Source organism: Nycticebus coucang, chromosome 9, assembly GCF_027406575.1.
Source record: "Nycticebus coucang isolate mNycCou1 chromosome 9, mNycCou1.pri, whole genome shotgun sequence".
In the NCBI taxonomy this organism is placed as follows: Eukaryota; Metazoa; Chordata; class Mammalia; order Primates; family Lorisidae; genus Nycticebus; species Nycticebus coucang.
Window position 1 is genome coordinate 83,106,651 of NC_069788.1, and position 10,819 is coordinate 83,117,469.

Below are 10,819 nucleotides of genomic sequence, written 5' to 3' on the forward strand. Positions count from 1 at the left end.
CTCCCTCTCCCCACTGAGGGAGGCAGGAGCCCCTCAACTTGTGACCTCATCCCATATCACCACCCCCTCAAAGGCCCATGGGACAGGGTAAGAGGCCAAGTCGTCCCCAGCTCTGCACTCACTATGACTCAGGGCCCACCTGAGCTGGGATCTGCCTGTGTCCCAGTGTCACTTCCGTTGCAGCATGTCTTCCCAAATTCAGCAGAGTAGTTTCCATTTTTTCCACAAAAAAAAATTACCTGTTTCCCAGGGTCCTTTCTCCTTGTTGCCTTTATGGTAGGGAGTACTGCCTTTGTCATAAAATAATTTAGGACACTTGCATCTTTCTCGTCGCCTGTCCTCCTCTCTCTGTCACGCAGAACTGTTCAAGGCTGTTCCCTCTGACTGACTTTCATGTCGCAAAACTCCATTAAGCTTTTATCTGCCTGGGGGAGCCGTGCCTTGAGGAGCCAGGGAAGGGAAAGAGTGTTCTTGACAGTGAACAGAGGGAATATGTAAATGGGCACAGAACAGAGCCTGCCTCTTCCCCAATTCCACCCACCCTGTCTCCAAGTGAGACCCTCCCTGCCTCGCTCCCCACTGCCTACTCTGGGAAGGGCTGGGAGGCAGGCAGGGTGAAACCATTTCCAAACCCTATTTGAATCTTTGGTTTATTCCAGTGGCAAAGAAACTCATTCACAGGAGACTGGGAGACTTAGAGGAAGCTGCTTTCGTGGAAGGAGCCCTAACGAAGGAGTCTCAGGCATGAGTTCAAGTCTCAGCCAAGCACATATTTTTCAGCATTCCAACATGTTTCTGCAGGGAGGGACTCGCCGTGATGCCATCTGTGATATACATCAGACATAAAATGGGCCATTATTGTGATGTCATGCTTCTTCCTGCATAATGGCCCTTGATGTGAATTTGTATTCCTTCTCTTAAAGAGGGACCCTCAAATTGTGTAAGCTGAGATATCCCCAGAATGGCCCTACTCAATCGAGCGGCACTGTCTCCCTGCTGTGGCCCTGTGGGCCTCTTCCTTCCATGTGCCTCAGTTTCTCAATTCTGCTGCCCTGAGAATGTTGTGAGGACCAAATTACATTACAGAAAACATCTCATAGGTACTGATGGGACTTTATGGCTTCCAAATACATTCACCCTGTCATTTATCATCATTTATTTGAATTCCCATGAAAGAAATGCTCTGAGGTTTTACCGATGAATCAGCTGAGACAGCCAAGGGCATCTCAACTCAAATGTGACTAGGGTGGGCCATTCCCTCCCTTTCTCAGCAGGTTGTAGCTGGTGAGGAGCCCCATCACAAAGGGTAATTAGCCCCCTACTGCTTCCAAGTGGCCCTTGGACTCCCTCCTGGGCAGTCACCCTCCTCCATGACACCAGTTGGAGAAGAAAACAGCCTTATCTTCTTTCTTCACTCCAAGCTGGCTGTTCACAAAAGTCCCATTTCACAGAGGAGGAAACCAAGGCTCCACAACATGAAGTAGTTTTCCCAAGGTCCCATCTGTCTACTTGTGCGTTCTTACCCAGTGACATGGTATATGCCTCTGTTTGTATGGCCCCAAAGCCACCCCATTTTTCGCATACTGTACCTGACTGAAGGCTGTCCTGCCAGAGGACACACAAGGCTGACACGGATGCCCTTGTTTCTGCTCTTTTTTATTCTGACCTGGGTCCTGGGGACATCTAGAGGTGGGTTCTGGCCCTGTCTGTCCTACTTGCACCCTTGATGGTGGCTCCTGCCCAAGACCACCAGCCTTGGGTGAGGGACCCCCCCTCAGGCCAGGGACACCCCCACCTTAGGGTGCTGCCTCTCTGGCCTGGCCCAGCAACCTGGAGCTCAGGTGAATAGCAGGAAGATCCAGAAGCCGTCTGGAATGGGAGGGCCCCTGGAAGGTCACCATCTAGTAGGGTCATTATTGTTTGATTAGAGGGGCATTATACATGTATTTCTTAAAAACAAAAAGAAAAAGGGATCTGCAGGCACCGCCTGCAGCTCACGGCTCATTGCTCCTGTCTCCTCCGGCTATAATTAAGCCAGAGATACCATGCATTTCTGCCCGCTCAGCTCTGGTCCTAGCACAATATTTCAACTCACAGTTAAATAAGAAAGATAAATAAAGGTGGTTCTAGAACTCCAGGGACAGTTCTAGAACTCCAAGGACTGTCCTGATCCAGACTACTCAGTGGGGTTGATCACTGTGATGGCCTCTGGGTGGGCAGAACATGCAGGGCCTCCTTGGTGCAAAGGGACAGAAATTGGGCCACTCCTCTCAGGGCTCAAGGTTCTCATCTGTAATATGGGGGAGCAGACAAGTGTTCCATAGTATATGCTGAAGTCTTCACTCTGGTCTTCTCTGCTTTAGCTCTACATCCTGAACTCCTGAATCAGACCTGCAGAAATAGACCCAGGAATCTGCATTCCCCAATGTGTCCCTTGGAGCTCTTCCATGGGACCATTGTGGCTGGCCATCTTCACTGAGACCTGGGGTGGAAAGCAGGAAGATCTTGGGGTCCCTTTTCCAGGCTGACCCAACCCCCAGCCCCTGTGGCCTCATCTCCCTCTCCAAACCCACTGTCCGTCTGAGTGGAGACAGCACATGGTCAGGCCCCAGTGAGGAGGTGCGGCCGTGCCCTCGGGCCACAAGGGGGCAGAGGCTCCCAGGCGAGGCCACTGACCTCCTTCTGACCCAGAGGCAGAGGGGCCCGTGAGCAGGAGCTGGAGGACCTCTCCCTGCGGGCTGGGTGGTCCTTAGGTCCTCAGGTCCTCAGCCCTCTGCTTCACCTCCTTCGGAAAGCTCCTTAAAGCACTGCCCAGCCCAGCACTGCATCCTAATCCATCAGGGGAACCTAGATCCAGACTTTGCACCAGCACCCGCTTTCTGATGTGCATGAAGTTTAATCCCCATTGAGTCTAATTCAGTCCTCATTCACCCCATTTCACAAGAGGGATTAACTGAGGCCCAGAGAAGGCAGGGGCTGCAGTCAGGACCCCCTGCCCCAGCAGCTCCCTCAGCATTGGGCAACTTTGCCCGGGACTGTAGAAAACACTGCTAAGAATTTCTTAACTCCCCTCAAAAAAAGACACGTTGTGCTTTGTGCAGAAATCGTTATTCAAAAATTACAGACTCCAGTTGTTTCTATGGAAACATTTTTCACCTTATGCAAATGAAGCGGGAGGCATGAAAACAACGCCTTCCCTTTCTGCCCCCCCCCCCCCGCCCTTCTTTTTCGAACCTTGAAAAGCAGCCTCTGAAAGTTTAATCCTGGGCAGGGCGGCCCAAGGCAGCCTCTGACACCATGGGCAAGTTTGCTTCATTAACTCTGGGGCCTTTGCGCCACTGGGCTGAGCTGAGACTCAGAGTCCCCCAGTCATCCAAATGTCCAGCTCCATTTACTCCCACTCTGATCATCAGTGAGTGGTGGGTGGCAAATGTCACTTTAGCAGATCTCCCTTGGCCACTAGGAGGGGAGCCCTGGTGCCCTGAACCCCACATTGCCAGCACAGAAGCACCCATTTCTTATCATATCTCAACTCCACCCCCACCCCTTGGAGTGCCAGCTGTTTGCCAGCCTGGCCCAGCATTCCTTTGAGGGGCTTGCCCTCTGCAGCCAACTCTGCCTCCAAGGGAGTGGTTGGGAATCCTGGAGCCCAGGGACAGGAGTATCAGGCAAATCTTCCCTCCAGTACCTGCCAACTGTGTGGCCTTGGACAAGTCTCCCTGCCTATCTGAACCTTGCTTCCTTCTCTGTCATCCCCACTCGAACAAGTGTGGGAGTGATGGCATCTTACTTTGTAAGGCTGCAACAGGGGTGACATGAAACAACCATTTTTAGTACTTGGCACACAGTCGGGGACTCAATCCCCAAGTAGTCCCCAGGGAAGGGAAGAGCTAGGGTGAAGACAGGCTTAAGGGGATGTGTGCTGTGGGGGACATGGCCACCTCAGGGAATGTTCTTTAAGTTACTCAAGAACCACCCCCCCACCCAGATGTGTGTGGCTGAGGTGCTAAAGAGGCAGTGGTTCACAGAAGCCAAAACACTGAATATGGAGCCCAGAGACCTGAGTTCAAGTTGTGACTCAGAGATGTCTCCACTGTGTGATCTTGGAGATCATTTCCCCTCCTGAGGCATCAGTTTCCCCAGCCAAAGGGAGCTTCACAATCTCTTCTGTATGCCCTACTCTCTGTTCAAAGCCAGCTGGCTAAAAGCTTTGGGAAACAGGCAGGTGTACCTTGACTGATACAAGGAGCGGTCCCAAGTGATAGATGGTATTGGGGGATTGGTTGGGTTACACTTTGGGCTTGAATGCAATGCTGAGTTCCTCACCGTGGGGAAATGATATGCATATGTCATCCACATATGCAGCAGCATCGCACTTAATCAACCGTCATCTGCTGCTGATTGCAATGAAGTGGCTCATGCCTACAGAGTCCAAGTGGCTGCAAACTTGACCATTATGTCTGTAATGATGACTAAAGATTTGGTGAGGCATGGATTCTTTTGAATGCACTTGAGCATTTACAAAGAGAAAATGACAAACTCAGATCCATTAGCCCTCAGCTCAAGTCACAGTCTGAGAACCAGAGAGCTTCCATGAAAGAAGCTTGGATTTCTTCTAGCTGCAGGGCTGATGGGGCTGAAAATCAGATACAAAATTTAATTGTGCAGGTTGTTGAAATACAGCAATTGAATTCACAGTCTCAACAAGCTGCTCACATGAAAGTTAGAGTATTGATTAGTAAAGAACGGGATCCTGAAACCTGGAGTGAAAACATCTGACTAGATCCAAAAGAGTGAACTATCTTAAGTCATCAAATCATGCTAAGCCATCCCTGCCAGTGGAAGCAGCTTGCCCGCTCAAGTCTGATGAGATTGGCTTTCCTCTGGTTGAAACCCTGGATGAACTCACCTGGGGCAAATGTCCTGAAAGAGGTGCCCGTTCATCTCAAAACCGTGCCATGTTGCCACTAGGTTACCACTGGGGTCACATGAGATCAGGCCAAATGCATTGGCATAGCTGCACTTAGTAGAAAAATGTGGATTTAATGTGTTAGCATGTGTAACTATGCATTCATTATCTATTTCCATGCAAGAAATTGCCACAAACTTTCCACACAACACACATTTTCTATCTCACAATTTTCATGGGTCAGGAACCTGAACATAGCTTAGCCGGCTCCTTTGTTTCAAGGCGCAGTCAAGGTATCAACCAGGGCTATGGTCTCATCTGAAAGCTTCTGGGAAAGATCCACTTCCAAGCTCACATGGTTGTTGGCCAAATGTATAATATGTAAGCCACTGGATCAAAATTAAAAGAAATGATTCTATTGATTGGAGTGACTGATCCTGATTACCAGGAGGAAACTGGGCTGTAGCTGCACAGTGCGGGCAGGGAGGACTGGGTCGGAAATTCAGAGAATTCTCTAGGGCATCTCACTTAGTACTTCCATGCCAACAGTAATGGTGTTTTGGTCCATTTACTAACAAAATACTGTAAACTGAGTGGCTTGTCAACGACAGAAATTTATTTCTCACAGTTCTAGAGAGTGGGATGCCAAAGCCCAAGGCAGCAGCAGAGTCAGTGTCTGCTGAACACTCTCTTCCTTGTAGATGGCACCGTCCTTCCTGTTGTGTCCTCACATGGTAAGAGGGGCAAGCTGGCCCTAGGGGGTGTACTTTTATTAGGCACTAATCCCAGTTATGAGGGGGTCTGCTTTCATCACCTAATCACCTGATGTCTTAGCCAGCTTGTGTTGCTATAACAGAATATCACAGACTGGGTATTTACAATAAACAGAAATTTATTTGGCTCAGGGTTCTGGAGGCTGGGAAGTCTAGGAGCATGGTGCCAGCATCTGGGGAGGGCCATTGAACTACACCATCCCACAGCAGAAGGCAGAAGAGCAAGGGAGTGGGAGATAGTAGAAGGGGACAAACTCGCTTTTATAAAAGGCCACTATCATGATAACTAACGCATTCCCACAGTAACAACATTAATCCATTTACAAAAGCAGAGCCCTCATGACATAATCTCCTATTATTAGGCCCCACCTCCTAGTACTGTTGCATCAAGGACGTAACTTTGAGGGACACGTTCAAATCATAGCACCTTCCAAAGGTCCCACTTCCTAATGCTATCATCTCAAGGGTTAAGATTTCAGCACATGAATTGTAGAGGGACACAAACATTCATGTCCTCCCTGCATACAAAATACATGGGGCTGTCTGAAAAGTATCCAGCTATGTACGTCTCTATTTTTCACTTTACATGACTAGATACTTTCTGGAAAGCCCTTGTATTCACTCCATACCAATTGCCCCAAACGCCTGGTTCCAGCATCAACTCAAAAGTCTGAAGTCTGGAGTCTCATCTAACTATCATCTATATGAGATATGGATAAGACTCAAGCTATGATTCATTTTGAGGCGAATTGCTCTTTAGTTGTGAGCCTGTGAAATCATACACATGCTTCAAAATACAGCAGCAGGAAATGCATAGTATAGACATTCTCATTCCAAAAGGGAAAAGTGGGAAAGAACGCAAGAGTGACTGCTGGTCGCAGCCAAATCCAAAAACTTAAATCTCAAAAACAATCACTTTTGATGCTCTACCTTTCAGGCCCACTGGGGCAGGAGTCTCACCCTCTGGACACGCTGATGCAATGGTCCTGCCCCCATGGCTTGCTGGGCACAGTCTGTGCTATAGTCTCCTGGGTTGCAAGCTCAGGCCTATGGCTCTCTCGGGCGAGAATCATACTCCAGTGGCTCTACTGGCCTGGGATTGAGGGATGGCCCCACTCATATGGCTCTGCTGGGCATTGCTTTGTGGGGGCTGTCTATGGTGGTCTTATTCTTACAGTGTTCTTTCTTGGCCCTGATACTTGCTGGAGCACCCTTTGAAATTTAAGGGGAGGCAGCCACACCTCTACAGCTTTGCTGGGCACAGTCCTTGCCACATTGGGGCCTCCAGGAGCCACATTTGGGTAGACATTTGAGTGGAGTGCAGGGAGGACATTGGGGCCTGCAGTGCACTGCAGCAGTGGTGGTGGTCCCTCCCTTGATATTGTCCTATACCCCAGGCCCTGGCACTCAGGCCTAAGAAAGGAGAGGCAGCTCCCAATTCTTCCATCACCTTGGACAAGAGGCTCTGGTATCTGTTTAAATGGCTGGCTAATCTCCCATTATCTTGATGTATAGCACCTAGCTTCTGTTGTGATGGCCAAACTATACCAATTTTATAAAACAGTCACTTGACTACATCCTTATTCTCTCTAAAATAGTTTTTCTCCTTTTTTCCAATATGGATAGGCTGAGAATTTTTCAATTTTTTAAGTTCTGCTTCTGTTTTGATTAACAATGCTATCTTTTTTTTTTTTTTTGCACTTTTTGGCCAGGGCTAGGTTTGAACCTGCCACCTCCGGCATATGGGGCCAGCTCCCTACTCCGCTGAGCCACAGGTGCCACCCTAACAATGCTGTCTTTAAATCATTTCTCCCTTGCATTTTACTATAAGCCATCAAGCGAAACCAGGCTATACCTTCAACACTTTGCTTAGAAATTTCCTCAGGCAAATATCCAATTTCACTGCTCACAAACTCTCCCTTTCACTGAACACTAGGGCACAAGTATGATTCAGCCAAGTTCTTTGTACTTTAAGACAAGGATGGCCTTCCCTCCACTGTGCAGTAAAATGCTTCTTTCTCTCTGACACTCATCGGAGTGGCCTGCACAGCTGTGTTCTACCAACTCTCTGCAGCCTCCTCCTCCTCTTCCGAGTCCTTACCAGCACTGCCCTTTACCTTCCCCTCTCAGAATACACTTCAAAACTCTTATAGCCTCTGCCCATTACCCAATTTCAAATCCACTTCCACATTTTCAGGTATTTGCTACAGCAGCATCACTGCCTCTCAATACTAATTTTCTATCTTAGCCCATCTGGCTGCCATTAAAAAAAAATACTATAAACTTAATGTCTTATAAAGAAGAAAAATTGATTTCTCACAGTTCTGGAAGCTAGGAAGTTCAGGATCAAGGTGCAGGCAGATTGGGTGTTGGGTAAGAATCTGCCACCTTCCTGTTAATGTCCTCACATGGTGGGAGGGAAAACTAGCTCACTAACCCCAGTCATGAGGGTTACCTCCCAAAGACCCCACCTCCTAATATCATCATCTAGGGATTTAGGATTTTAACATATGAATTTTGGGAGGATACAAGCAAGCAGACCATAGAAGATGGTTAATGGAAAAGTACAACAGCCCCCAAATTGCAGGGTGATTGAGGACTCATAGCCTTCAGGAAGGAAGGTTTGGGTCACTCCACTGGTCAAAGACCAGCTGAGATTCTGGCTGAGGACAACAGAGTACAGATGGGAAGAAGGAAGCCATAGATGACAATTCTAGCCTCACAATTAAATCACAAAAAAGAGTCCTATAATAGCTTACTCCATTTTCTGTTTGCTTGTTTTGTGTGTGTGTATGTGTATCTCTTTGTGTGTGTATCTGCGTGTGTGTATATCTGTGTGTATGTATGTGTATCTGTGTGTGTGTGCGTGTGTGTATCTGTGTGTGTATCTGTGTGTGTATCTGCGTGTGTGTATATCTGTGTGTGTGTCTGCATGTGTGTGTATCTGCGTGTGTGTATCTGTGTGTGTGTATCTGCGTGTGTGTATATCTGTGTGTGTGTATCTGTGTGTGTGTGTCTGCGTGTGTGTATGTGTGTGTATCTGCGTGTGTGTGGATCTGTGTGTATGTGGATCTGTGTGTGTGCATCTGTGTGTGTATCTGCATGTGTGTGTATCTGCGTGTGTGTATATCTGTGTGTGTATGTATGTGTGTATCTGTGTGTGTGTGCGTGTGTGTGTGTATCTGTGTGTATGCGTGTGTGTATCTGTGTGTGTATCTGCATGTGTGTGTATCTGCATGTGTGTGTATCTGTGTGTGCATCTGTGTGTGTATATCTGTGTGTATGTGTGTGTGTATCTGTGTGTGTATGTGTGTGCGTGTGTATCTGTGTGTGTATCTGCGTGTGTGTATCTGTGTGTGTGTGTATCTGTGTGTATGTGTGTATGTGTGTGTGTATGCGTGTGCGTGTGTATATGTGTGTGTATCTGTGTGTGTGTATCTGCGTGTGTGTGTATCTGTGTGTGTGTATCTGCATGTGTGTGTATCTGGGTGTGTGCATCTGTGTGTGTGTATCTGTGTGTGTATCTGTGTGTATGTGTGTATGTGTCTGTGTATCTGTGTGTGTGTCTGTGTGTGTGATATACATATGTATGTGCATATCTGTGTACTTATTTGTACAGGCTAACCATTTGCTTCTCTTTCCTTCCCATGTTTATTTTATACACAAACTGTGGGTAATTAACTTTACAATTTAGCGTTTAGGTAACAAAATACCTAGTGGGAATGCAAATGAATTTGAAGAGCAATTCATACAGTCAGTGAGGGGAACAGTGCTGGGACCATGTGTCTCCTCATTTCAGAGAAAGGGCAAAAACTCTGTAAGATACGTAGCTGGATCTTGTAAGGTGGAAATATGTGGTTGTTTTATTATTACATAGGAGTTCAACTGTGTATAGAAGCGTACATGTGGAGGCTGAGTAGCGAGAGGGGTGGTCTGTGCCAGTAATCAATTTGTTGTCTCTTAGCTCAAATCCTTTCTTCATTGCCTGCTGTGTGAAAAATAAGGGGGGACCCCAGCCCCATATGCTGGAAGTGGCGGGTTCAAACCCAGCCCCTGCCAAAAACTGCAAAAAAAAAATAATAAGGGGGGACCTTTAAGAGTTTTTCTCTGGTTGCTAGTAGCGTGTTAAGCTTTGTCAGCAGAGGGCATTGGAGAGATAGGGCAAAAGGAAGGGGTTTCCTTGTTCTGTGCCGCTTACTGGGCAGGCTCTTGTGGTGTGGGGGGCTTCTCCAGCAACCGGCTCCAGTGGTCAGCAGCTTCCCTCCCATCTCTTTAAGGTGAGTATGTAACCCACTGCCTCCAGCAAGATATCTTCCTAAGAACAGCCTCCTCTACCCCCTAAAAGGTGGATTTCCAGCGAGTTCTTTGGTGCAGTGCACAGCCACATCCACCAAGTCACAGCTGTGCCTGCTCCACTGAGGTCTGAGTCTCAGCTCCAGGTTAGGAAAGGGTCCTCCCTGGCTGCTCCAGCTTAGAGCCAGGGTAGTAGCTGCTCTTCATATCAGCTACCACAATGTTTCTGAAAGTCCTCTCTCTCCTTGTTACCCAGTCCCTGCTTATTCCAAATCCTTGTTATAACCAACAATCTTTAGTTTCCTTGTTCAAATTCTTGCGTGGGTTCTGTCTCCTGGCTAGAGTCTGGCTGATATGCTAGAGTGAACACCAACAAGTGAGGATGCTGCCCAGACTTATTTCAATTGCAACAAATACTCCTTAAGAGGTGCTAATATGTTAATCACTGTGCCTCTGAGACACAGGACCAACAAGGCATGGCCACTGCTCTGGTGCTTTTACGACCTTGGGGGATAGACAGACACAAAACAAGCAAGGACATGACTGTACTAGAAAGTGTCCTACAGCTTTAAATGCTGGGAGGCAAAATTCAAAGGGCAATTTGACATACAGTGACCCCGGCTGGGAGTGGGGAGCAACGTGGAGGGTGTTAAGGAAAGACCCCTGTGAGGGTCTGTGAGGGGGGTGATATCTGAGCTGAGAGCGAAGAAGCTTAAGGAAAGATGTAGTCAGGGGGATCATTCCTGGTGCAGCAATGGCACAGTTGCAAAGGCCCTACGGTGGTAATTGATTTGGCATCTTCGTGCAGCAGAAAAAAGGAGTTGCAGGAAAACAAGAAGCAGCA